The sequence below is a fragment of the Hyperolius riggenbachi genome, chromosome 4 (assembly GCF_040937935.1).
Source record: "Hyperolius riggenbachi isolate aHypRig1 chromosome 4, aHypRig1.pri, whole genome shotgun sequence".
Classification (NCBI taxonomy): domain Eukaryota; kingdom Metazoa; phylum Chordata; class Amphibia; order Anura; family Hyperoliidae; genus Hyperolius; species Hyperolius riggenbachi.
Genome location: NC_090649.1, coordinates 260,401,077 through 260,428,456, shown reverse-complemented (window position 1 = coordinate 260,428,456; position 27,380 = coordinate 260,401,077). Strand labels below are relative to the sequence as shown.

The 27,380-nt window shown below is 44.4% G+C and overlaps 1 protein-coding gene across 14 annotated transcripts in view; it reads right to left on the bottom strand.

Annotated features, from left to right (window-relative positions):
* Nucleotides 1-27,380, bottom strand: part of KLHL32 (kelch like family member 32) — a 494,024-nt gene that overhangs the window by 251,684 nt on the left and 214,960 nt on the right. For 2 of the 14 annotated variants that reach the window (XM_068231199.1, XM_068231194.1), the window contains exon 1: nucleotides 13,529-13,575. The exons of 8 other annotated variants lie outside the window; for them this stretch is intronic. The gene's annotated coding sequence lies outside the window, so the exon portion shown is untranslated. Of the gene's footprint in view, nucleotides 1-13,528; nucleotides 13,600-20,466; nucleotides 20,573-27,380 lie in introns of those variants that run through there. 4 more of the 14 variants (XM_068231188.1, XM_068231189.1, XM_068231197.1 and 1 more) reach the window with 4 other exon arrangements.

Sequence of the window (27,380 nt, the reverse complement as noted above, 5' to 3'; positions counted from 1 at the left end):
TTTGTGGCGCAACATTTCAAAATTTATACCATCTCTACTAAGCAGTCAAAGGGCCTATCTACCAATTCGACAGCCCTGCTTTTTAGTGCACACATACTTGGACAATAGACCCACATACCTTCAGTTTCACCCTTATCACAACTACAGTCAGGCACATCACAAAGAGCAAAAAACACAACCCCTGCTTATATAACTTTCAACTCATAATTCCTTACATTACAACTTATAACTATGAGACTTCAGGTGGTGGTCAAGAATGGATGGATAAGTGAATTTGGGCAGGGATTTGTTAAGTCTCACCTCTTGCACCACAATTAAGCAGTGTAGTGGGGCTGGTTTGGGCAGTCAATATTGTCATCAGCAGATATCACAGCTAATAACATGGTTATTGGCAGCTGTATGCCCTGGGCTGCCCAAGTCAAAGCAGATGATGGAAGGTGAGTGTCAGCTTGGAATAGGTGCTGAGATTAGGAGGGCTAGAGTTAAGGGATAGTATAGTGGGAGTTTAAGTTTAGCGGTTAGGGTTAGAAGGTTACATTTAGCAGTCAGCAAAGGTGTAAGGTAAGGTGATGAGGTTAGGATTAAGCATCTGGAAATAATTTAGCTGGGGGGGGGGGGGGGGGGGGCAGTTAATAATTATGCATGCTGAGTGGAATTTGTTAAATGTAGAGACCAATTACAGGGAGGGAACCAGGGGAGGACTGGCCAGGGGGGAAAGCGGGAGATTTCCCCCCAGGCTGTCTCTCATTTAAAGCGGACCCAAACCAAACGTTTTTTTTAATTCAAAATATTTAGTTGCACCACTCTGACACATACAAAGATAAATAACCACTCCTTCAAGCCTATGAGCATTCCAGTGCATGCTTTTCATCCTTCTCTTTTCATAACTAGGGTTATACAGGTGGCAGCCATTAGCAATTCCTCCATTGCTGGACACCACCTACTCCACCGGTCTGCCGGATTCTGTCCCGGCAATATGAAAGGAAGGGAGGGCTTTCTCCAATAAATGTAAAATATTTTATATTTGTCATCATGCAACTGAAAAAAAGGCTGCTATTTATTATTATAATTTAGAAAATAGATTTTATTTCTGAAATCTTGTATTTTTAATTTGGGTCCACTTTAATGATTTAGGGCTGGTACAGTGCCTGCTGCATTCAGGTTTTTGTATAAGTCAATGTGAAACATTAGGCTGAGAGAAATAAAGGTGCAATTACAGAGCAATTAGAGGACGGGTAAGCTGGTAAATGTACACAGCAAGATGCAGAGCAGAGGCTTGCCTGCAAGGTCCATAGAAAAAAAAAACCTCTGTGTGCTTTCACACTATTATAGCTCCCAACTGTCCCTCTTCTGAAGGGACAGTGCCTCTATGGACATAAGTGTGTGTGGGGGGAGGGGAGAGTCTTGGGGAATTAAGGTGGCCATACATCTGTTGTCTCGGCGACCAACCAACTGTTTTGATAATTACTATCAGATTGGGTGAAAATCGGTGCCACCACAAGCATGCCCAATTGACGATTTGACTGATTTTGGGCGGAAATTGGTTGAATCTGAGATGCTGGGAAATCTCAGGCCGATGTGGTTGATTTTGTGTGCAGTGGTAATGACGTGCAATAATCATGAACTACAGACACAACGGAAACCCCTGGCTGTCATCTCTCCAAATGTATTATGTGACCCCTGGTGCCTGTGCAGTTATACTTTACCTGTCACACTGCCCTGGAAGTGTACTTGCTGTATTTCCACATGGGCGCCCCACGTGACTACCAGCATGTAGCACATGGGGGCCTGAGTGACGCCATTTGGGTTGAGGCTGCCATGAACACGGGCCTCTAGTTTGTGTTTTCCCCCCAGGCTGAAAGGTCCCAGTCCTCCCCTGGAGGGAACAATGATCAACTGGCAAACTATTAATTTACGACGGTGTGGAAGAAGACATTTTTCTACTGCTGAACTTAATGGTGCTTTAGGGCTACAATATGTACCTAAACTATTCTACAGTCAGCTCCAAGTTGCCTCATTAGGATTCAGAGTTGTTGTCAGCACACTGATCACATCATATCAAGCGATCATGCCTCAGCCTTACCACTTTTAACCCCAATCTTCGTCTAATTTTGACCCACTGATGAGTTTGCCAGAGAGACATTTTCCATCATACATTCCCATAACACCTAACAAAGTGCACCCAAAACAAAAGTGTGTAGTTTGTTAAGAAAACAGCATGCTCTGAATTCTGAATTGAAGAGCGCTGAAGGAGTGCCCGAGGTGAGGGAGGGTGGAATCGGGCCCACCTCCCCCGTCCTGTGCTGAGCCCGCCCATAAAAACGACCCTGGGTAATTTTATTTCTGTTGCCGCTTTCACTGGAGAAACATACCCACTTACTGTTTGCCCCCAAGACAAAAATTAGGAACATTTTTGGGTCAAATGCTTGTTGTTAGAGTTCCATGATTGTTGGAGTTCCATGATCCAGATAATAAAAAAAATGTTTAGGTATACAGCTTGATCGCACACCAGAATGCCAATTGCTCCTTATATCTCTCCCAATAAAAAAACATCTGCATCACATGCCTGTGGCAGTTAGTCTTACGATTCCTAGATTTTGGAAAAGTCCTATTGTCCCCTCTATACAGAATTTGTTGGCAGAGATAAACAATATTCACTGAATAGAAAAAATACTGCAAGGGTTACAGAAAACCTTACAGAAATTGTATGGTGTGTACTAGGCATTACAGAAAATCTTACAGAAATTGTATGGTGTGTGCTAGGCATTACAGAAAATCTTACAGAAATTGTATGGTGTGTACTAGGCATTACTTAATAGGTTACTGAATCATCAGAATTTGTGGCTGCTCTGGTCCATTTTTGAAAAGTCTGATGAAGGCAAAGCCATTCTTGAAGGTTAAATGAGGGTTCCTGGTTGGTGCTGAGGTTGATTGGGAGGGATCTTTACTTTTTTTTTTTTTTTTTTACTTTTTCTATCTATACTCCATCTTCTGTTTTCTTGACTCTTTTCTTATTCTGTTCTATCTTTCTACGAGTACTTCTTCTTCTAGTCCATAGATACAGTACATGCTGGTAAGTTATGAACAGTTTTGATGACATGCATTATTTCTAAATATGACAGGTATGTTGTGATGATACCACTGAGGAGCACTTTGGGTAAAAGGTCCTGTTTTAAATTCATTTAGGAATGCATTTTTTCTAGATATCGGTCTCAATTTTGTATTGCAGGATTAATGTTATTCACGTATAAACAAAGTCTTGGGTTTTCTATTTGTATAATGCTCTCTGACATTCTCTGTATAGGTTACATTGCACATTGATTGTCTGTTTCTCTTACAATTAAAATTTAATGACCTAAAAAAAAAAAAAGAACAACATTTTCACCAGCCCCAACAGGAATCACAGAGAGCTTCTATCACTCTCCTATCTATCTGTCCAAAATTAAAACAAAGGACAACAATGGGCCCCAAGAACCATAAAGATGTTCATCATTATGACACCTCCACATCTAAGCTGGAAGTTGTTCAGCAAATAATATGCATAGTTCTAGGCGTCTGATATGGGGCCACACAGTGGAGCTACAGTAAGCAAAAAAAAAAACAAAAAACAAAAAAAAACAGTTTTCCAATTATATTTTGAGAACATTTCAAGGTTTTCTATACCGGAGTTGGCCAATAACATACAGTAGAAGATATCTCGATATGGACATACATTGCATTCTCCATTACAACTAGTCTCTCCTTTGGGTTGCTTAGGGACTACGATTCATAGGAAAAAGACAGTAGCATCGCTGACCAATTTTGAGCAAAACAGGTAAATTTCATGCTTGCAGAGTGCATTGATTAAACAAAATTGTTAGATCTCATCTGATTGCTAGTGCTTCATCCTGATAAGATGATGCTGGTACCAGTAGGTGGTTTTCCCAAGCATACACCGGGACGTTTGTCCAGTTATTCCTTGTTGTGGCAGAACCAGCTGCTAAGAGGGCGTTTGGATTTCCCTGCACTCCTGTAAAGATCTTTTTATTACCATTATATAACATTTTGATTTAGTTCTATGAAAAATGTGCTCATGTTGATAAGAACTGAAAGCTTTATGTTGATAAATACAATACCATTAACACTGCTTGTTACTAAACTGAGCACTGTAAAAACTTCACAAGACTGTTAAATAGACATTAATGTTACCGAACATGGTGCTGTATAAAGCTTGCTTACAGTGGGCCAAAATTCACATTACTGTCTACATTTTAAAGTAATGCCCTAGTTTGCAATCCAAATAGATAAAACATTTTTTACAGTATATCCAGCTTATCATTTAAACTGATGAAGTCAGAACTCCATCTTTGTTAAAGCGGACCTGAACTCAGAACTTCCGCTACGCTCCAAAAGATAAGTAACAGTATAATAACCTTTAAAGAAAAATGTTTGTTACAGCTGATATAAACCCTGCAATACATCTGCGGTGTGGCTACTTCCTGCTTTCATGGAAGCAGACATATTGTTAACATCCTGTGTTTACAAATGAGCTGCTCTGCCCTGGCAGTCAGCGGACATAGCTGAAAGATCACATTACAGTTGTGATTAGTCACAGATGAGAGAGGATTATACAGGCTAAACTCTCTAGATACATGCACCCTGCACTTCTCTATGGTTTCCTGCTGTCCGATGCAAGAGTTCAGGTCCACTTTAAAAGGCCACCATCAGGAAAAATTGTAAGATGCATGTGCAAGCACATGTACAGTATAACATGTACATTTGTTCCAGAGTAAAATGCACTAGAAATTACTTTTCTTCTATGTTGCTGTCACTTACAGAAGGCAGCAAAAATTTGGCAGATCAGACAGGTTTTTGGACTAGTCCAACTCCTCGTAAGGGCTTCTCAGTATTTCCTTTATTATTAACAAAAGCCCTGTATGGAAGGAATCTATACAAAGATGCCAGCAGGGCTCCCTACTTGCTTGCACTTTATTTTACAACCTATTGGAAGCGAAAGTGAAGTGGGAAAAATACAATTGTAGTGCATTTTACTCTGGAACAAATGTACATTTTATACATATGCACACTTGTGCATTGTAACCACTTAACGATAGGCGTCGGCAGGTCGAAGTGGCGTTACCATGGAAATGGCTGCACCATGTCAGTTCACGGAGGGTGTCTCCATGAACAGTCTGTGAGCCGCCGATCGCGGCTCGCAGGCTAAATGTAAACACGCGGGGAAGAAATCCCAGCTGTTTAAATCATACGGCGCTGCTGCGCAGCAGCGCCGTAAAGGAGATCGGCCATCCCCGGCCTCTGATTGGCCGGGATCGCCGGCATCTGATAGGCTGAAGCCTATCCTAGGCGGTGCAGGACGGTTATCCGTCCTGCGCAGTCGACAGCGTTAGCTAGAGGGAGGGAAGGGCTGAGAGGGCGGAAATCGCTGCAGAGGGGGGCTTTGAGGAGCCCCCCCCCCCCCCCCCCCCGCAAATCACAGATAGCCGGCGGCGATCAGACTCCCCAGCAGGACATCCCCCTAGTGGGGAAAAAGGGGGGGGTGGAGTCTGATCGCCCTGCTGCAAACCTGATCTGTGCTGTGGGCTGGAAAGCCCTCGCAGCACAGATCAGGAAAAAAAGAGCCTGGTCCTTAAGTGGTTATAGCACATCTGAAGCAACAAACTTATGAGATAATGAATTGTATGTGTAGTACGGATAATGAGAAAACATTAGTATCAAAGAAAAGAGTCTCATATTGTTTTCCAGTACAAGAAGAGTTAAAAACTTGAGTTGTCTATGCAAACGAGCTTCTCTGAGCTAGTTGACCAACTCGGTCAACCCAGTCCTCTTTTCTGAAGCACTTTAACAGCCAAGAAACAGTGAGAGGCAGCTTAAAGGAAACCCGAGGTGAGAATAATATGGAGGCTGCCATATTTATCTCCTTTTAAGCAATACCATTTGCCTGGCAGCCCTGCTGATCCTCTGCCGCTAATACTTTCAACCATAGACCCTGAACAAGCATGCAGCAGGTTGGGGGTTTCTGACAATATTGTCAGAACTGACAAGATTAGCTGCATGCTTGTTTCTGGTGTTATTCAGTTCACTACTGCAGCCAAATAGATCAGCAAGACTGCCAGACAACTAGTATTGTTTAAAAGGAAATAAATATGGCAGTCTCTATATCACCCTCACCTCGGGTTCACTTTAATTACTGCAGGAAAGCTAAAAGGGATCATTAGCATTGCTCTGTTTTACTGCTTAAAAGACAGATTGTGGATCCTAAACTGCAACTGTAACAGTATAATGCAATTTTATAAATAAAGCTATATATCTGAAAATAAAAATATGAAACTCTTTTCTTTGCTACTAATGCTCTATTTCTAAGCTGTGCTACACACACAATTCATTATCTCATAAATTTATTTTCGCTTCAGATTTGCATTAAATATAAAAAATGTTCATAATAGTGGTCTTTAAGCGCTCAATTAGGTCACTGAACTCACTTGAAAAGAGATACAAAAGCAAGGAGTGGACTGGGGATGAACGCATCCTCTATTAATGTGAATCTACCAGCACCAGTTGCATGGTTACAAATCTGAGGACACCACCACAAAACATAGATCTCTCTGACCCAGGCACCCTCTCTTCCATGAATAGATGTGTGGACATTAATAAATAAGGTATGATGCATACACTGTATGGATAGATATATATACTGTATGTATATGTAAAATTTTGACTTAAAGGGGTTCTGTGGGGGTTTCTGAAGAGAAAAATTGCCACTTACCTTGGGCTTCTATGAGCCCCATGCAGCGGTAATGTCCCACGACGTCCTGCTCCCATCCGCCGTTCCCCGCAGCCGGCACCGGGCTATTATTCGTCTGACATACAGACGAATAATGCGCGTTGCCGTGCCTCCGCTCGCGTCATCTGAGGCTTACTGCGCAGGCGCAGTACAACGGAGCCTCGTACTGCACTTGCGCAGTAAGCTTCCGATGACGCAGGCGGAAGCGAGCGGGTGCGCGGCCACTCTAGCGCAGCCGCAGTTGGATCCCATGCCGCTTAGACCGGGGCCGGCAGCGGAGAACGGCAGATGGGAGGAGGACGGCGTGGGACATTACCGCTGCACGGGGCTGATAGAAGCCCAAGGTAAGTGTCCATTTATCTCTTCCACAACCCCCCACAGAACTCCTTTAAAGTTACTTTTATTCAACCAGCAAGTAATTTTTTGACAGGAAATGACATAGGTGTCTCCCAAAAGATAAAAAGATTACTGTATTTTTCAGACTATAAGACGCACTTTTTCCCCTCTAAAAGTGTCTTGTAGTCCGAATACTAAATTTTGATTGGCTCTGTTCCCCTCCTCTGTCCGCCCACCCCCTCCAAAGTGCTGTCCCTCATCCCCCTGTCCCATTGGAGTCCTCAGCAGATTTTACATACAGTATGTATGCTGACACTTGGGACACGAGTGTAAGAGGGCCACCCACATGCTGCTCCAATTGCGATCCCTGCTGCTTGTTCCATCTATCACTACCGCTGCCCGGACCGTTGAGAGACCGAAGATATTAGTGATGCACGCCGAGAGACACTATGCCCAGGGAAAGCATCACATGCTACATGCCGCATGTTATGGAAGTACGGTAATGTCAGCAGAGGCCGTAATAACGAATCAGGCGGGGGGAGCTGCCCCAGCCCGTCAATCATGGCCGCTCACAGCTTCCTCTCCTGACTGGACGCGATCATGACAATCCCGGGACCAAGGCTTATCATTGGGGCCAATCACTGCACTCCCTGCTACTAAGGGAGTGCAGTGATTGGCCCCAATGATAAGCCTTGGTCCCAGGATTGTCACGATCGCATCCAGTCAGGAGAGCAAGCTGTGAGCGGCCATGATTGGCAGGCTGGGGCAGCTCCCCCCACCTGATCCTGGGACCAAGGCTTATCATTGGGGCCAATCACTGCACTCCCTGCTACTAAGGGAGTGCAGTGATTGACCCTAACGATAAGGCTTGGTCCCGGAATTGTCACAATTGTGTAAAGTCAGGAGAGGAAGCTGTGAGCGGCCATGATTGGCGACTGGGGCAGCTCCCCCTGCCTGATTCGTTATTGCGGCCCCTGCTGACATTACCGTACTTCCATAACTTGCGGCATGCAGCATGTGATGCTTTCTCTGGGCATAGATAGTGTCTCTCGGCGTGCATCAGTAATATCTTCGGTCTCTCAACAGTCCGGGCAGCGGCGGTGATAGATGGAACAAGCAGCAGGGATCGCAATTGGAGCAGCATGTGGGTGGCCCTCTCACACTCGTGTCCCGAACATCGGCAGCCGCGTGATGCATCCGTGTGGATGCAGGGACCCGCAATTGGCAGTGTGCTCGATCCTGCCAGGGGAGGTGACTCAGTCAGCAATGGTAGTCGCGTGGTGTCCCGTCCACCCGCAAGATGGCCGCAGCACCTGACAGGTGCACCACTGTCCAGAGCCTGGCATGCACAGGCCCCCCCAGGATGGGGGGGGGCAGGGGGAACTCATCCACAGGGCCAAACAGGTGGCCCAACTTGGATACCGGTAAGCTTCCAGCACAGGGTAATGGGGGACAGTACACCAGAGACAACAGGAAGACGGAGGACAGCACACTGATGGGGACAGGGGTGGAGGACAGGGGGATAACTGCCACATGATGACAAAGTACAGAAGACGTACTATAACACGGGAGGAGGGCACGGGACAGAGAATGCAGGTTGACACAGGGGGACAAAGGGGGATGGAGAACATAGGAGGAAACTGGGACACAAGAGGTAAAAGGAAAGCGCAAGGGGACAATAATTGAGGAGAGAAGGTCCATAAGATGTTCCTGGACCACGGACACACCAGGTTTAGTATTTTTTTTTTTCCCTTGAATTTTGTCCTCAAAACCTGGTTGCGTCTTGTTGTATTTTATCAGTATAAACGGTGTATTTCTATGTGTGCCTTAATGGACAAGCATGTCTGGACATTTATGTTACTATGATAATCAACTCCACAATGGTTTGTGGACAGTCATGGCTAAGACCTGCGGCTGCGCATTGTGGCTGCTGATAAGTCAGGAAAGGGCTATAAGGTTATTTCTAAATGTTTTCAAGTTCCAGTGGCTACAGTGTAAAGTATTATTAAAAAACACAAGATGTTCCGCACTGTGGAAAATCTCAGAGGAAGTAATCGGAAGCCAAAAGTGACACCTATGCTGGTCAGGAGGATAGTAAGAGAGGTGAAAAAGAATCCAAGGATCACTACCAAGAACATCCAGTTGAATCTGGGCTCTGTTGGTGGCAAGGTCTCAAGGCAGACAATCCAACAGACACTGCACACTGCTGCAAATTTCATAAAACTATGCGGTTATTCCAGTAGGGTTCACACCGCTTGTCAAAAGATCTCTGTCCGTAATGCCCTAAACACTCACGATGGGGGGACACAAGCAGATAGACAGAGACTTCCTCAGTGCAATGAAATCTCAGTTCAAACTTTAATCCAAGAATAAAGCATAAAAACAGCACTCACTTCTGTGGGTCTTAATTCCCATAGGACCCACTTGGCTATCAGCACTTCCCACTTAAGTGGTACTAGTACACATCACCATAGGCACAGTATTCAAATCTTGCCCGCTCTCAATCGACTGGTTTCGGCCTCTTGCCGTCATCAGGGACATTGCACACTGCTGGGTTCCACAGATGCAGACCAAGGAGGACACCACTTCTCCAGATAAGGCACATAAAAGCTTGCTTAGCCTTTGCAAATGCTCATCTGGACAAATAAGAAGACTTCTGGTCTTCTGTGTTATGGTCCGATGAAACAAAAATTGAACTGTTTGGTCACAATGATGTGCCTTCAACCCAAAAAACACCATCCCCACTGTCAAACATGGTGGTGGTAACCTAATGCTTGGGGGGCGTTTTTCAGCCAATGGACCAGGGAACCTAATCACAGTAACCGGCACCATGAAAAAAACAGCAATACATGAAGATTCTCAACGACATCATCAGGCAGTCTGCAGAGAAACTTGGCCTTGGGCACCAGCGGACATTTGCTGTGTGTTTTGGGTAATTGTCATGCTGAAAAGTGGTAAAGAAATGGTTAGCAGGCAACAACATTAATGTTTTGGAGTCCTGACTTGAATCCAATTGAGAATCTGTGGAGGGAGCTAAAGATCAGGGTGATGGCAAGAAGACCCTCCATCCTGAAAGATTTGGAGCTCATTGCTAAAGATGAATGGGCAAAAGTACCCGTGGAGACATGCAAAATGCTGGTCTGCAATTACAGGAAGCGTTTGATTGCCGTAATAGTCAATAAAGGCTTTTCTATTGATTATTGAGAAGGGTATGAATAATTTTGAACTGGACACTTTTTCCTCAACTGTAAATAAAAGCAGAGAAATTTTTCCTTTGTACATCGTCTTGTTAACTTTTGTGAGATACCTATGTCATTTCCCGTCAAAAAAAAAATACTTGCTGGTTGAATAAAAGTAACTAAGTCAAAATTTGCCAGGGGTATGAATAATTATGGACAGCACTGTATATAGTTACCCACCACTCTCCAGGATCTAGCTCTGTGAGTCATCACTATTTTCCCAGCCTCCACATGGTAAAAACACCACATCCACCTCCCTGAGCTCCACTGGTTGATTGAAGTACATTGTATTTACAGGCATTAGACTTACATGAACAAGAATTACACGAAGAGAGAAAACATTAAAGAACACCTGGACCCCTTTTTAATCCTAGGTCTCACAGCAGTTCCTATGGCTATTGCAAGGGATGACACAGAACATTCCATCAAAGGTTAACAAGATTCACAAATCATGCACTTGAAGTTAAATTAAATTCTACATCTATAATTTGCTGCCACTGACATGAGGTCAAAAGGTTATATCAATGGGTCAAAATAAATGTAAAGGCTAGGTCAATTCCATTATTCACTTTATAATGTAGTCAGTACAGGTCTCTGGAATTTCCAGTTGTGAGACATTAGGGGATATGCAATGAAAAGCTGCCAGTTGTCTGGTAAACATATACTTTATGCAGAGCTGTGCTTTTACAAGAAGGTGCTTCCTGTAATGTAGACACATAATGAACAGAGCAAATCAATGTCATACACCTAAACATGTTAACGTCCAGAAATTAGCAACTTTTTGCGAGTGGTAAAATCAGGCGAGTCCAGCTGAGTAATCGCATTGGTCTTTGCATATATGACTTTACTTTTACCTGAAGGAAAAAAAAAAAAGTAGAAACAGCTCCACAGCACTGCCTCTCACTCTCTCACATTGCCTGGCTTTGCCTCTGAAACACTCAGGAGATTAGTTTAATTTTTCTGTGTGAGGCTAGCCTGAATTTACCAGAAACTCATATGTGATGCCAGCAGATTAAAAAAAAAAAAAAAAAAAAAATTTAAAAAAAAAAAACTTGCCCCAAACGAGTCTTATCTCCTGAAATTGCATTGTGCCCCAAATATTACTCCTGAGTTTATCACAGGAGATTATTTCACACCTTTCCTTTAAGGCCCCATTCACACTCAGGTCTGCAAAACATGATCGCAATTTTGCATTGTTGTTTTTCAAGATTTTGCCGCAATTGCGTTTTGCAATTTTTGGATTCTCATTTTAGTGAATGAGAGTTGCAGTGCAATTGAAGGGAAAATGCTGCATGCAGCGCATTTGCGATTGGTGGAAATTGCAATCGTAGAAGTGTGATTATTCCCACAGGATTACTTGAGCAGCAGCCCTTTACTGATCACCCGTGATCAGCAAAGCGCAAAACACCGGCTGAATGCACCCAAGTGAGAACGGGGGCTTAGCCACCAGCATGCAAATATATGGTAAATTGTGATGCAGGGAAGCATTTACCGCATCCAGCTGCTGTGCTCCTCTCTCCTTCGCCCCGGTCTTGCTGATGTAGGCACGCTCCACTTCTTCTCATGCAACTGCTGATATACTAGTACACTGTGGTCACCAGCCGCTATACAGCTCTGTTCCTCCGTAATTCCTGATGATTGGTTCCGTTACTGTGTGATCCGTGACATGCGCCGTTGGGATCACGCAGTAACAGGGAACCAATCATCAGGAAGTACAGAGGACTGGAGCTGTATAGTGGCAGGCGGTCGCAGTGTAATATATCGGCAGCTGCAGCAGGAGAAGAGGAGCATGTCTACATCAGCAGGACCGAATCGAGGGGGAGAGAAGTGCAGCAGCAGGATCAAGTGAGAACTTGAAGTGGTAGTATAGTGTAGCTTAAAGTAAACCAGAGATCTAAAAATAGCTTTAATCGATACTTACCTGGGACTTCCTCCAGTGCCATAAACATGTCTGGATCCTTCGCCGTCCTGCCGCGATCTGCCATTCAGCCACGATCAGCCCTGGTAACTGGCTCAGTCACATCAGTCCGGGTCTACTGTGCATGCGCGGGAGGTCCGCGCATGTGCAGAAAACACTGACTGGACCCGACTGAGCCAGCTACCGGGCTAATCGCAGCTGAACGGCAGACCGAGGGAGGACGGCGAGGGACCCAGACATGTTTATGGGGCTGGAGGAAGTCCCATGTAAGTATCGATTAGTGCTATTTTTAGATCTCTTGCACAATTTAACTGTTGAGGCAGCAGGGCTAGTGTAGTGTGTAGTGTAGTGTAGTGTAGCTTAGCTGTTGAGGCAGCAGGGGTTAGTAGAGTGTGTAGTGTATTGTAGCTTAGCTGTTGGGGCAGCAGAGGTTAGTGTAGTATGTAGTGTAGCTTGGCTGTTGGAGCAGCAGGGGTTAGTGTAGTGTGTAGTATGTAGTGTAGCTTAGCTGTTGGGGCAGCAGTGGTTAGTGTAGTGTGTAGTGTATTGTAGCTTAAAGAGAAACCGTGACCAAGAATTGAACTTCATCAGGTAACTACACTCAGTAGCGGATACCCCCTTTCCCATGAGAAATCTTTACCTTTTCACAAACGGGTCATCAGGTGGCTCTGTATGGCTGATATTGTGGTGAAACCCCTCTCACAGTGTGCTCTGAGGACCATGGTCCTGACATTTTCCTGTCTGTGAACCTCATTGCCTTGTAGTAAATAGCTATTTACAGCTGTGTCCAACTGCCAGCAGTAAAAATGTCACCATGTGGTAAATGTCAGAATGTAAATCAGGGAGCGAAAAGATTTTACAATGGGAAAACACTGACTAAATCATTTATACATAATTATTGTAAAAATGAAGCACTTTTTTTTTTACATTATTTTCACTGGAGTTCCTCTTTAAGCTGTTGGGGCAGCAGGGGTTAGTGTAGTATGTAGTGTAGCTTAGCTGATGGGGCAGCAGGGGTTAGTGTAGTGTCATGTACCTTAGCTGGTGGGGCGGCAAGGGTAAGTGTAGTGTGCAGTGTAGTGTGGCTAAGCAGGTGGGGGCAGCAGGGGTTAGTGTAGTGTAGCTTAGAGACAGCTTTGGGCACCCCGGCACCATAGATGCACCCTGATTTTTGCCCTCTAAACCTAGGTGTGTCTCCTAGTCTGGACCGTCATATAGTCAGAAAAATACAGTTAGTTATTTTACTTTTCTTACCCACTTTTTAGAACTTTTTCACTTGCTATGTCCCGAGAAGATATTTGGCAGGTAAAATGAGAAAACATCTCCTGCATACAAATGAAAGAGAAAATATTTTGAAACAGAAACATGGTAGCTTGGAGAGAGCCGGCCAGAATCATTAGTATCTGCATGTTACTCGTACAGCTAAAATTTAGTTTATTTACATTTCTGCTGCTGCTTTTTCCAGGATGCTCTGCCTACTTGTCTAGGAGTTAGTAGAAGACTTAAATGAATGGAAGGTACATCTTCTGTACTCTGCAGTGTGCCTAAATGTCAGAGAGAGCTTAGTGTCGTACATAACCAAGCATTTTATAAATAACTTTCTCTTATTTCAAGTATTTTTTGGGGGGTCAAAATAAAAAAGTTAATTGAAATAGGATTTATGTATTGTAACAGGATCTGAATTCATGTTTTTCCCTTTTATGTATTTTATACGTCTATGTGCCATGGCATGTATGTGAGATAAGATTGGCACTACAGTATTCTGGGTGTGCAATACTTTTCACCAAATAAACTTTTACTAAAGATACCTCGAACGTAACCAGGAGCAATTAAAAAATCTCAACCAAGAAACAGCCACTGAATCAAAGTAAATACTGGATACCGTATATTACATACTACAGCTCAACACTAATGAATGTAATGAAGCTGATGGTAGACTGTTATACCACAACACCATGGCCACCATTCTACTTTCTTCAAGCAGTTCCTTCCAATACAGAGCGCAACGCAATCAGCTCCTCTTCTGTCTACAGACAGGAAAGTCCTCAGGTGAAAATGAGATTGATGCTCTGGGATACGTGCTCCAGTGTTCCTGCTCTACACCAAGCTGCTTCTTGGACACAGACTTTAGGGCCCTTTTCCACTGAAAATTACAGTCACAAATGCACTACAATTGTATTTCTTTAAAATTTAAAACAAGGTCTTACACATGGTTTTCTGCGATTTTAATTTGAGTTTTATTTTTTTGATGGCACAATTGTGTTTCATCTCCTCTTTTAATAAAACAAATCGGAAAAATGCAGAGATAGTAAGAAAATCACATAGCAGCACGTTTGGTATGCAATGTTTTTTGTTTCTATTGCCTTAAAGAGGAACTCCAGTGAAAATCATGTAATAAAAGTGCTTCATTTTTACAATAACTACCGTATGTATAAATGATTTAGTCAGTGGTGTTTGCCCATTGTAAACTCTTTTAAATCCCTGATTTACATTCTGACATTACATGGTGCCATTTTTACTGTTGGCGGGTGATGTAGCTGCTGCATGCTTTTTTGGCAGTTGGAAACAGCTGTAAACAGCTATTTCCCACAATGCAGCAAGGTTCACAGACAGGAAACTGCCAAAAGTATGTACTTTTCTTGTTTCTTGTGGGAGGGGTTTCACCACAATATCAGCCATACAGCGCCCCCTGATGGTCTGTTTGTGAAAAGGAATAGATTTCTCATGTAAAAGGGGGTATCAGATACTGATTGGGATAACGTTCAATTTTTGGTCGGAGTTTCTCTTTAAACCCAAATGCAATTACAGGAAATATGCAACAGGCATAGTGTTTGGGGAAAAATTGAACTGCATAGGGGTAATAGCAGTGGCAGATGGCGGCGGCATAATCGACAAAACTCATGTGTTCCACAAGTCAGATTGAAGCATATGCCATGGTAAAGGGCCCTTAGTTCCATCCTCTTTATGCTTGGCAAAGTTGTGCCAGGCAGAAAATTGAAACCCTTCATGTGGACTGAGTGTTAATTTTTACGTTCTCCCCATTAGTGCAGTCCCATTCACATGACTTAGCCATCACTGCCAGTTAATGAAGAATGCTACAAGATTACTTTCCATAGGTTTCTGTAGTGCCTGACCATAGTGCATGAGTAATGCTTGCAGAGACAGACATCTTCATCCATGTAACTTTAACAAATATCTGCATAATAAGTCCTATAGCGGCAAGTTGACTTGATTATGATTATGGAAACAACCTTCATTATGTACAAGGACATCTCATTTAACAAAATGTATTCAGGCTAGACTTCCAGGTGCATGAAGTACGTGACTAAATTAGCTATATAGCTATGGGTATGCCGCCACCTTACTTAGAGTTAATTGGTGAATTCATAAGAAGTCCACTCGTAGCTGCATTATCATTCCTTGTATTTGCATTAAAGAGGAACTTCAGCCTAAACAAACATACTGTCATTAAGTTACATGACTTATGTTAATTAAAACCCTGTTTTAAAAGAAGAGGCAAAGGTTTGTGATTTCATGAGGGCAGCCATCTTTTTGGTTGAAAGGAGGTGACAGGGAGCACGAGACACCGTTCCAACTGTACTATGTCCTGATCACCCCTACCAGTTGCTAAACCACTAGAACAACAACATTAGAAATCCCATCATGCTTTGCACAGCATCAGGGGAAAAATGCCTCGGCAGTTTTCTTTGTTGGGGCAGAGCTTAGCTTCTGTACAGCTAAAAATAAGGCTTTGGTAAGAAAAACAAAGTTCTGATGCTGTGAAACTGTTAAAGAAACTCCAAGCCTTTTCAGTGTTGCTGAGTAGATTTTTAGTCTGGAGGTTCACTTTAAAGTGAACATCCGGACTAAAAATCGACTCGGCAGCACTATAAAGGCTTTGTGTTTCTTTAACAGTTTCACAGCATCAGAACTTTGTTTTTCTTACCCAAGCCTCATTTTTAGCTGCACAGAAGAAAGCCGCCCAGGCTTTTTTCTCCTGATGCTGTGCAAAGCATGATGGGATTTCTGATGTTAATGTTCTCTTTCTGCTGTTTTGGTGCAATTTTTTTTTTTTACATTTTGAATTTGACATTTGAAGCCTAGCGCATGCAGCTGGGAGGGGTGATCAGGACACAGGACAGTTGGAACTGTGTCTCCTGCTCCTTGTCACCTCCTTTCAACCAAAAAGATGGCTGCCCCCATGACAAAGATGGCAGCCCCCATGAATCACAAACATTTGCCTGTTCTTTTAAAACAGTATGGGTAAGAGATTATATTACCTATCTATTCTAATTAACATAACTAGTGTAACTTGATGACAGTATGTTTGTTTAGGCTGAAGTTCCCCTTTAACTTGCACATGCGTTTCCTGTGTAAACCACTTTGCTACTTACCGTACATACGTAGCCACTGATTTGCAATGAATTTCCCCCTGACTTTGTAATGTGTGGCTTCTGCCTACAGCAGCCAGTTTGCAAAAGTTACCAATGGAGTTACAACAGGATGGGAATGGGAATGGAAATGGGCACAGTAATAAGAAATGATCTGAGGTACTTCATGTTTATGTTCTATCTACATGATGTTCAGGGTAGTGGGATAACCATAAATCATGCTGCAGTACCATGTTAAATACAATGCTTACTGCTTTAGGTCTAATTCAGATTGCAGTCACCCAGCAATCACTTATTAACCACTACTTCATAGGTAAATGTGGAGGGGGGGGGGGGGGGGGGATTGATTACAGCCATAGGCATATCTAGAGGGGTACAGGCACGGCACATGCCATGGGCGCCACAGAACCATGGGCGCCATGCCTGCCCCCATGCCTCCCCATTACTCAGACCTCAGATCAGATTAGTTCCAAAACCGGAACTTCAGCAATATCCCAAGCCAAAAAACACAGGCAACCATAATACATGTACACAAGAGACAATGCTATTTTCTGAGGGAAAGGGGGCTGTGACCGCGCTGAGGGGGGGGTCCTTTCTTTCCCAGCTACAGCTGACATTGAATGGAGCAGCAGCATGTGTACAAAGCATAGAGCAGCAGTATGTGTACAGAGCATGGGGTAGCTCTGGGGAACTTAAAGGGGAACTTCAGCCTAAACAAACATACTGTCATTAAGTTACATTAGTTATGTTAATTAGAATAGATAGATAATATAATCTCTTACTCACCCTGTTTTAAAAGAAAAGGCAAATGTTTGTTATTCATGGGGGCTGCCATCTTTGTCATGGGGGCAGCCATCTTTTTGGTTGAAAGGAGGTGACAGGGAGCAGGAGACACAGTTCCAACTGTCCTGTGACCTGATAACCCCTCCCAGCTGCACACGCTAGGCTTCAAATGTCAAATTCAAAATGTAAGAAAAAAATGTTTGCACCAAAACAGCAGAACGAGAGCAACAACATCAGAAATCCCATCATGCTTTGCACAGTATCAGGGGAAAAATGCCCGGGCAGTTTTCTTCTGTGCAGCTAAAAATGAGGCTTGTATAAGAGAAACAAAGTTCTGATGATGTGAAAACTGTTAAAGAAACACCAAGCCTTTTCAGTGCTGCTGAGTCGATTTTTAGTCTGGAGGTTCACTTTAACAGAGCCAGGTATGAGCACAGCCCTGTGCCCTTCTGGGTGAATGCTTCACTTTCCCCTTCATTACCAATGTCTGCTGTCATTATTATCTGTATCCAAACTGTTTCTGATCGATCCCGTTGTCGGTTGGTCGGAGAGGAAATTGCATTATGTGTACCTAGCATGATATTCTACCATATTATTATCAGGTATTGTGCAAGGCTGAGGGAGACCTTTCAGCAATCCCCCTTGAAAATACTGGGTTTGCCCCTGACTACTCTGTTACTATACTAAAATGAATCATCCATACAGGAAGTTGGGTCTGCAGTTGCCAGCCAGTAAGAATTATGCAATTACTGCAGGATTCAAAACTTCTGCATTTATCATCAAGCAGGCTATTGCTGCCCACTTACATGTTAATGAGCTGAATATGATGCTGTCTAAACATTATACTACTATCATCTATTCCACCACATATGCCACAAGTAGGACAGGAGGTGAATTCACTACCTGTCAGCTGTCTCCCACAGAAAATGAAAAGTGCATACAGGCACCTCTAGGTGTCCACACTGAGGAGTTTTTTTTAAGCTCACAGCTCATGAGAAACTTATTTTAGAGAAAACAAGATCTAATAAATGCTATCATGGCATTATAAACTTATGGAGTATGGAGACCGTTCTGGTCCTCCTCGTGGGTGGCAGCCTGGATCTCCAGCCGTGGTGGGGAAGACAGGGCTGCTGCAGCTGGGGCCTAAAGCAGGTCCTCGAAATCGGAACAGGTGGAACGGATGGCAGCTGATGGTCTGAGCACGAGGGGCAGCTGATGGTCAGAGCATGTGGGGCAGATGCAATTGTCAGAGCACGTGGGGGTGCTGAGGAGGAAACCGCGGGGACCCTGCTGGCGGTGCGATGGAAGAACAGCAGATCGGCCAAGCAGTCCTGTGGTGTGGGAGGGGCGTGGTTTCCCGACCTGCGCGGCTGCAGTTTCTGTTGCTGGCTGGTCCACGTAGGATGAAGTATAGCGTGATGGGTTGTCACCAGGGATGCCTCCTGCTTGTCGGAGCTGGCCACCACGGTAGCCCTCGGCTTTGTGGGATGCGCTGGTGCTGGTCTGCTTGAGCCAGTGGTGTGGGCTGTACTGGGGGCAGACACCGGTCTTGTATACGCTGGCTGAGGTCGGGGGCCACAGAGAGCAGTGGCTGTGCAACCAACGTAGGAGAGCTCACATGTGTGGCCCTGGTTGGGACCCGGCTCGCCTTGGACCATGGCTGGCACTGGACAACTGGAAATACCCTGATCCCTTGCCCTAACTTACAGCTACATATTAAACAATATGAAAGGAATAAAAAGCTACCGATACTACTAAAAATGACTAAGAATCGTGAAGAGACAGGAGCCCTGTTTGCAGCGGCAGCCTCTAGGCGCCATCTTGGTGTTGAAGCTCATCATCGACTTTAGGAATTCTGCTCCCACCCCGCCTCCAATCTACATTGATGGTACTGAAGTGGCTAGAGTGCCCTGCACCTGACTCCTGGGCACTACCATCTCCAGTGACCTCAGCTGGAGGCCCAACACTACTGCCACCCAACGGAAGGCCTAGCAGAGACTCTTCTTCCTCGGCCAACTGAGGAAGTTGGGCATGACCCAGGAGACGGACATGCTTTTACTCCGCCACCATCGAATCGATCCTCAAATCCATCTTGGTCTGGTACGCCAGCGCCACCGCCAGTAATAGGCACAAACTACAAAGGATCATTAGGTTGATGAAGAGGATCATCGGGAGACCCCTGCCTTCACTTGCCCACCTATACAACACAAGACTGCGCACAAGGGCTCTGAGCATTTCAAGTGACCCCTCTCACCCAGGTCACTGCTTCTTCAGCCCATTTCCATTGGGTCTGAAACTTCGGACCACCTCCACCAGGACCACTAGACACAGGAACTTTTTTTCCCCTTGGCGCTTAGTCTCCTGAACTCCCTCCACATCAGTGCCCCACCGCCTGCTGAGTTGTGACTAGTGTAATGTTTTCCGGGTAACCAGTCAGACAATATAACTTAACGATTCATGCCACTGGTAGACTCTAGTAGTGTTGAATTATGTATAGCGCTGTTGAATGCATATTGTGTATGATGTATTGTTGCCATCTTTATAGTGCTGCTTATTTATATTGCATATGCTCTTTTTGATCTGTAAACTGCATGTGGTGTGCCCTCTCATCTATCTTTCTCTTGCCCACTGAGTTATGTATTGTGTCAAACCCAATTCTGGGCATGACCCAGTCATGCTTGGCAAAATAAAAAACTATTCTGATTCTACGTTTATGGGTAGGTCCTCAGTAGGGCTTCCTCAAAACCCTGTATAAAATGGGAAAGGAGTTAGGAAAAGGGATAGATACTGGTACATGGCTCAGCACCATTATGAATATTTGACTTCCTCATAATTCTTATTACCACCTACTTCAGTATGAAATCATCACACGATAGTTCAGCAATAAATGCTATAAAAAAAATTGACAGCAGATGTTGGAGGTGTGGTATGGAGATTTTCAGCATACAGGGTGGTCATGCCCCCATGACCAAAAAGCAATGGGAGGAAATGGAGGCCTTCATTTGCAAACATATTTACCTAAATATCTCTTTAGACGACTTGGAAGCAGGTTTTGTGGGCTTTTACATGTGTAGGTGATCCCAAAGAGACTGCTGATTTTGGAAAGTGACTGACTAGATATCTTCTGAAAAGACAAAGAGAGACAGAGAACGGGCCTCACTTCCAGGTACTGGATGAACATGAATCTTCCTTGTACAATGATGCCTTCACAACTGAGTCTGCCTCACAAGGAATCCACATTTGTAAATTTGCACTGATATCGAGAAGGAGGACTTCTTGGCATTGTAAAACTCCATTATTTCCCAGTCTAATTCACTGTAGCCTATGGAGTTAAAGTGTAGGGATCATCAATAAATCTGGTGATCATCACAGAACAGTTGTGACCACAGTGGGGTTATTTAAAGGGAGTCTGAAGTGACAATAAACTTATGAGATAATAAATTGTATGTGTAGTACAGTTAAGAAATAGAACATTAGTAGCAAAGCAGAGAATCTCAAAATGCTTCCAGTACAGGAAGAGTCAAGAAACTGTATTATCTATGCAATAGAGTTTCTCTGAGTTCTCTGACCCAACTTGGGTGGAAGACTTATGCTAGGTACACACAATGCAATTTTCTGACAGATGTACCGTCAGATTGACTATATTCAACATGTCCAATCTGATTTCTGATTGATTTATCAATCTTTATCCATGAAAAAAAAAAAATTGAGTGGAAAAATTGAGCGGTAATCAGGTCAGACATGTAAAGGTGGCCACTAACGATCCAATAATTTTCACCCAAACTTATTATTACTATGTAATATAAGGGACTGCCTAAATTATCCATTCAATATATTCCCTCAATTTACCTTTATACTACATAGATTTTGTAAAATCGGATGAAAAAGATTGGATCATTAGTGGCCACCTTTAGAAATAGTCGATCTGACAGTAAATCTGTCAGAAAATTGCATTGTGTGTACCTAGCATTATACAACAAAGAAACCGTGAAAGACAACTTTAGATAAGGTTTTACTGCAAGGAAGATAAAAGGGTCATTAGCTCTTCTCTGTTTTATAGTTTAAAATACAGAATGTAGTTCGTAAACTGCAAATATTAGAGAATGATGCACTAATGGTCTATTAACTATCCGTACTAAACATACAATTCACCATACTTTTTTTTTTTTGTTTTTTTCCGCCTCAGTGTCACATTAAGCTGACTGCAACATTATAAATATGGTGACCTGAAAAATAGTGTTATTCCAGTAGAAATAAAGCCATTTTCCAGATAATGAAATAATTGCAAACTTTATAAATGTACCCCTGGATGGCAGTGTAATACGAGGGAAAAGCGAAAACCATGCCAAGGTCAGGCCCCACTGGAGCTATCTCCCATCAGGATGCTCCATAGGAAAGGAATGATTTTAGCTGATAATGGAAGCCTTCAGCTTGTTATTTTATTCTGTACAAATAAATGTAACCTCTGATGATACCGTAACTATGAAACAGAGCCACAAGCGAACAGCAGATGATGTACATTACACACAGCAGCATTCTCAAAGTTGTGTTTCTGGGTAGGAGAAATAGCAATATATAAAAGTAATTGGATCTGTTTATGATTTATAAATGGACAAAAAAAATCTAAATTACTTTTTTTTTTTTTATTACAAAACAAATTATGTTTGTATCTGAAATATATGAGGATTTTTATGTTTGTATCTGCAATATGAGGATTTGTGCACTACGTAAAACAAACTAAACCCAAAACTGAACAAAACAGAGATAAGAATGATAAGTGAATATAAACCTCGTACAGAAGCAATGTGCTGAAAAAAAATACCTTTTTCATGATTCAAATGTGCTGTGAACCACAGGTCAACTTTAGTGAGCGGGAGATAGAGGCTGCCAAATGTATTAAGAAAAGTTGTTGATTCTTGATGGTTAGCCGTAACCTTCAAGTATCTAAAGATGAGAGAAACCAGGAGCCCAATGGTGCAGTATCATTAGACAAGGAGCTAATAAGCGCACCTGTATAAGAGTTAGACTCACAAAGGTGGGTTGCAACCAGGGATGGGCTTCCGAGTAGTGATCTACTCGAATTCAGAATTCTTCTAATGAAGATTAATTACTCCACCTGTGACCGCGGGTCGGGATAGTGGGGGTTAACTTACCCAGAGGTCTGTGGATTCTATGCGTGTCATTGCTGTCATACGCAACTTACGAGAAGAGTTACAACACTCACTACTGTACTTCGCACTTCCTCCTTCACCCGGAAGAAGGACGTGCGGTAATGAGTGGTGGAACGCGTCCCATAGGTCGTGTATGACAGCAATGACATGCATAGGATCCACTGACTTCTGGGTAAGTTAACCCCCCCTATCCCGCGGTCACAGGTGGAGTAATAAATCTTCATTAGAATTTCAAATTCAAGTAGATTACTACCCGAAAACCCATCCCTGGTTGCAACAACTTGCAACCACCATCAGAAACAGTCTCCGCTCGGTGCCCCGGGTCTGTCGATGAAGATACTGGTAGGTCACACTCCTAGAAAAGGTACTGAGGACAAACAAGAAGGTAAGACAGTACACTTCTCATTAACGTTATTGCTACCTGCTCATATTGTCAAAGATGCCTCCACCAGTGTTTGTGTATCCAAATGTATTAAGACACAGGCCCAAAATCGGTATGTAGATCACGTGCTTTGAGGTGAGACTAGGATGACCACATGCTGGTTCCAGGTGTGTGATAGAGATGACTCGAACCTCCAATTTTCGGTTTGCGAACATCGAAAGCGAACTTCCATAAAAAGTTTGGTTCGCCCAAACTTTTCGCTTACCCTTAAACCCCCATTAAAGGGTAGGCAAACTTTGAAAACTACAAACATTTATGCTGGCCACAAAAGTAATGGAAAAGCTGTTTCAAGGGTTCTAACACCTGAGTTTTTGCATGGCGGAGTAGGATACATGCCAAAAGTCCCTGGGAAAAATCCGGATTTGACGCACAGCAGCGTTTTAAGGGCAGAAATCACATTGCATGCTAAATTGGAGGCTTAAAGTGCTTTAAAACATCTTGCATATGTATACATCACTCAGGTAGTGTAATTAGTGTACTGCTTCACACTGACAGACCAAACTCACTGTTTAACGCACCGCAAACAGCTATTTGTGTAGTGACGGCCGTGCTGGACTGGTGCGCACCATGGCAAGAGTGCGGGCAAGCCCAAATGGTCGGGCTGAGGTAGCTGAATGACAGAACAACAGTGACTGTCCAGCTGATCGAATTTGGTCTGTCCACAATGAAGCAACAACCTTATTATCTTTAGTGTGCCACCCCCGAGACACTCATATAGCCGGCAGTCATTGCTTCAATGTGATACGCAAGCCCCTTCACCGCGGCAAGGTAATGATCACGAAGGGGAATTGACACATGTACATGGCTTTTTTTTTATGCAGGAGAACAGAGGCGCCAAAAGGATAAAAGGAAGCTAAATGAGCTTAAAAAACAAATTCTTGGTAAATAGGAGGAAGTGGTAGACTCGCCTCCTCCAAATAGACACACAACGACTGTAGTAAAGACAGTCAATATATTTTATTTATGAACTCCAAATATGCAACGCGTTCGTAGGTTTGATCCTGCTTCATTAGGCAATAACAACGGAGCAATAGCATATGTGGTCAGTAGAAGAGCCTGTTCACAGAGGTGCCTGGCACTTCTACTGGCCACATATGCTATTGCTCCATTGTTATTGCCTGATGAAGCGGGATCAAACCTGCGAAACGCGTTGCATATTTGGAGTTCATAAATAAAATAGATTGACTGTCTTTACTACAGTCGTTGTGTGTCTACTTGCTGGAGGCAAGTCCACCACTACCTCCTCTATTTACCAAGAATTTGGTTTTTAAGCTCATTTAGCTTCCTTTTATCTTTTTGGCGCCTCTGTTCTCCTGCATAATATTGAGTCCACCCTGGGTGGAGGGTTGAACCCCCTTTTTCTCATCTACAGAGAACCACTTCTTATTCCTGAGTGGGGTCAGGAAAATCGCCCCACCTGCCTTTACAGTGGTTGCCTAATGGTAACCCTGGTTTGTGAGTATTAATATTTACTCTATCTAGTAACCATTTACCAGTACATATTACACTATTGGGGCTCTTGGTGTTCCCTTTTTTATGCCTTTTGTTTTGTTGTTGCAGCTGCAGTGCAGCCAGAAAAATTAGGCAGGCATGTACACGCACCAGAAAAATTAGTATACGGCCTCTGCTAGCAGCGGGCTTAAAAATTCAGGAATCCGCCTGGAGTCCTGGACCCTGTTGGTGGTGGCGGAGAAGGCAGTCAAGAGCCCTGCAGGCAGAGATGCTGTGTGGGGAGCGACTTAGTTTTGGGGCAGGCAGTCACACAGCGTGCAGGCAGAGATGTTGTGTGTGGGGACTGACTTAGTCTTTGGGTGGGCAGTAGCCCTCCGGGATCCATGCCTCATTCATTTTGATAAAGGTGAGGTACTGAACACTTGTGACTTAGGCGACTTCTCTTTTCAGTGACAATGCCTCCAGTTGCGCTGAAGGTCCTTTCTGACAGGACGCTTGAGGCAGGACACGACAGAAGTTGGATGCAAATTGGGACAACTCTGGCCACAGGTCAAGCCTGCGCACCCAGTAGTCCAGGGGTTCATTGCTGCTCACAGTGTCTACATCCACACTTAACGCCAGGTAGTCGGCTACCTGCCGGTCCAGGCGTTGGGGGGAGGGTGGATCCGGAAGGACTAAGGCTAAGACTAAGACTAAGGTTGGACTAAAGAATGTCCGCACGTCCGACATCACCATGAGATCGCTAGAGCGTCCTGTCCTTGCCTGCGTGGACATGGTAGGAGAAGGATTACTGGCAGTGGCACCTTTATTCCGTTTTGCTGTGACAACATCCTTAAACGCACTGTAAAGCATAGTTGCCAGCTTGTTCTGCAAGTGCATCCTTTCTGCCTTCTGCTGATTTGGAAACATCTCCGCCACTTTGTGCCTATACCGAGGGTCTAGTAGTGTTGCCACCCAGTACAGCTCATTCCCCTTTGAGTTTTTTTATACGGGGGTTCCTCAACAGGCTGGACAACATGAAAGACGCCATCTGCACAAATTTGGATGCAGATGTACTAGCCATCTCCTCTTGCTCTTCCTCAGTGATGTCAGGTAAGTTCTCCTCCTCCTCCCCCCAGCCATGAACAATACCACGGGAAAGTTGAGCAGCACAAGCCCCCTGCGATGCCTGCTGTGGTTGTTCTTCCGCCTCCTCCTCTTCCAAAAAAAACCCTTCCTCATCATCTCCTCTTCCCCACATGACTCTTCCTCCTCCTCCTCCCTTCTCTTCTGTGCTGCCGCAGGTGTTGAGGAAACATCTGGTTCTGAGAATTGATCCCACAACTCTTCCTCCTGTTCCTGTTCATGCTCCTCCACAGCTTGATCCACCACTCTACGCACGGCACGCTTCAGGAAGAAAGCATATGGGATCAAGTCGCTGATGGCGCCTTCACTGCGACTCACCAGGTTTGTCACCTCAAACGACCGCATGAGCCTGCAGGCATTTCCAGTACTTCAGCCAGAACATCCCCATCTCCCCAGAGTGTGTCCTACTGTAGTTGTAGAGATACTGGTTGACGGCTTTCTCCTGTTGTAGCAGTAGTTGTTAAACATAAGGAGGGTTGAATTCCAGCGAGTCGGGCTATTGCGAATCAAGCGTCTCATCGGCAAGTTCTTTCTCCGCTGAATATCGGCCAAGCGTGCCAAATCTCTGAATTATTAGTTTCAGCACATGTGCCATGCAGGGTACGTATCAATTTTCCCAAATTCAAAGCCGAAATGAGATTGCTGCCATTGTCACACACCATGTTGCCGATCTCCAGTTGGTGCGGGGTCAGCCACTGATCCACCTGTTTGTTAAGGGCAGCCAGGAGAGCTGCTCCAGTGTGACTCTCCGTTTTGAGGCAAGACATGTCTAAGATGGCGTCGTACCTGGCATGCAGCATAGGCCCTGGGGAGCTGGGGCTGTGTAGCTGGAGAGGAGATCGCAGGACCAGTAGAGTTGCACTGCCACTCAGTCAAGGAGGAGGAAGAGGACAACAGCGAACAGGATGTAGCAGTAGGAGTAGGGGGAGAAGGAGAGGAGGTGACAGCAGGCCTACCTGCAAGCCGCGGAGGTGTCACAACCAGGTCCGCTGCACAGCCATGTACTCCCTGCTTGCCAGCGGTCACCAGGTTGACCCAATGGGCTGTATAAGTAATGTACCTGCCCTGACCGTGCTTGGCAGACCAGGCATCCATCGTCAGATGGACCCTTGACCCAACGCTGTGTGCCAGAGATGACACCACTTGCCTTTCAACTTCACGTTACAGTTGGGTATCACCTTTTTTGAGAAAGAATTGCGGCCTGCTATCTTCCACTGTGGTATCCCAATGGCCAGAAATTTTTGGAGGGCCTCAGAGTCCTCCAGATGGTATGGTAACAGCTGGCGAGCTAACAGTTCCACCAAGCCAGCTGTCAGACGCCGGGCAAGGGGGTGACTGGCAGACATTGGCTTCTAACGCTTTCCCTCACAGACACCTGGCTGCTGCTGTGGGCAGAGGAGCATCAACCGCTCAAGGTCAGAAGTGGAGTGGAGGAGGGTGGCTGTGATTGTGAAGGTGCAAGGGAGAAAGCGGCTGAAGATGATGCACCTGAAGGAGGAAGAGGAGAAGGCGGGTGGCTTTGCTTTTGTGTGCTGCTTTTCCTCAGGTGGTCTTGCCATTGCAGTTTGTGCCTTTTCTCCATGTGCCTTCGTAAGTCAGTTGTCCCTACGCGGGTGTTGGCCTTTCCACGGCTCAATTTTTGGTGGCAGAGAGAACAGATGGCATTGCTCTGATCTGAGGCAGACACACACAAAAATGTCCACACCGCTGAGCCCAGGGGTGTAGGGCACTATGGTGGCGTC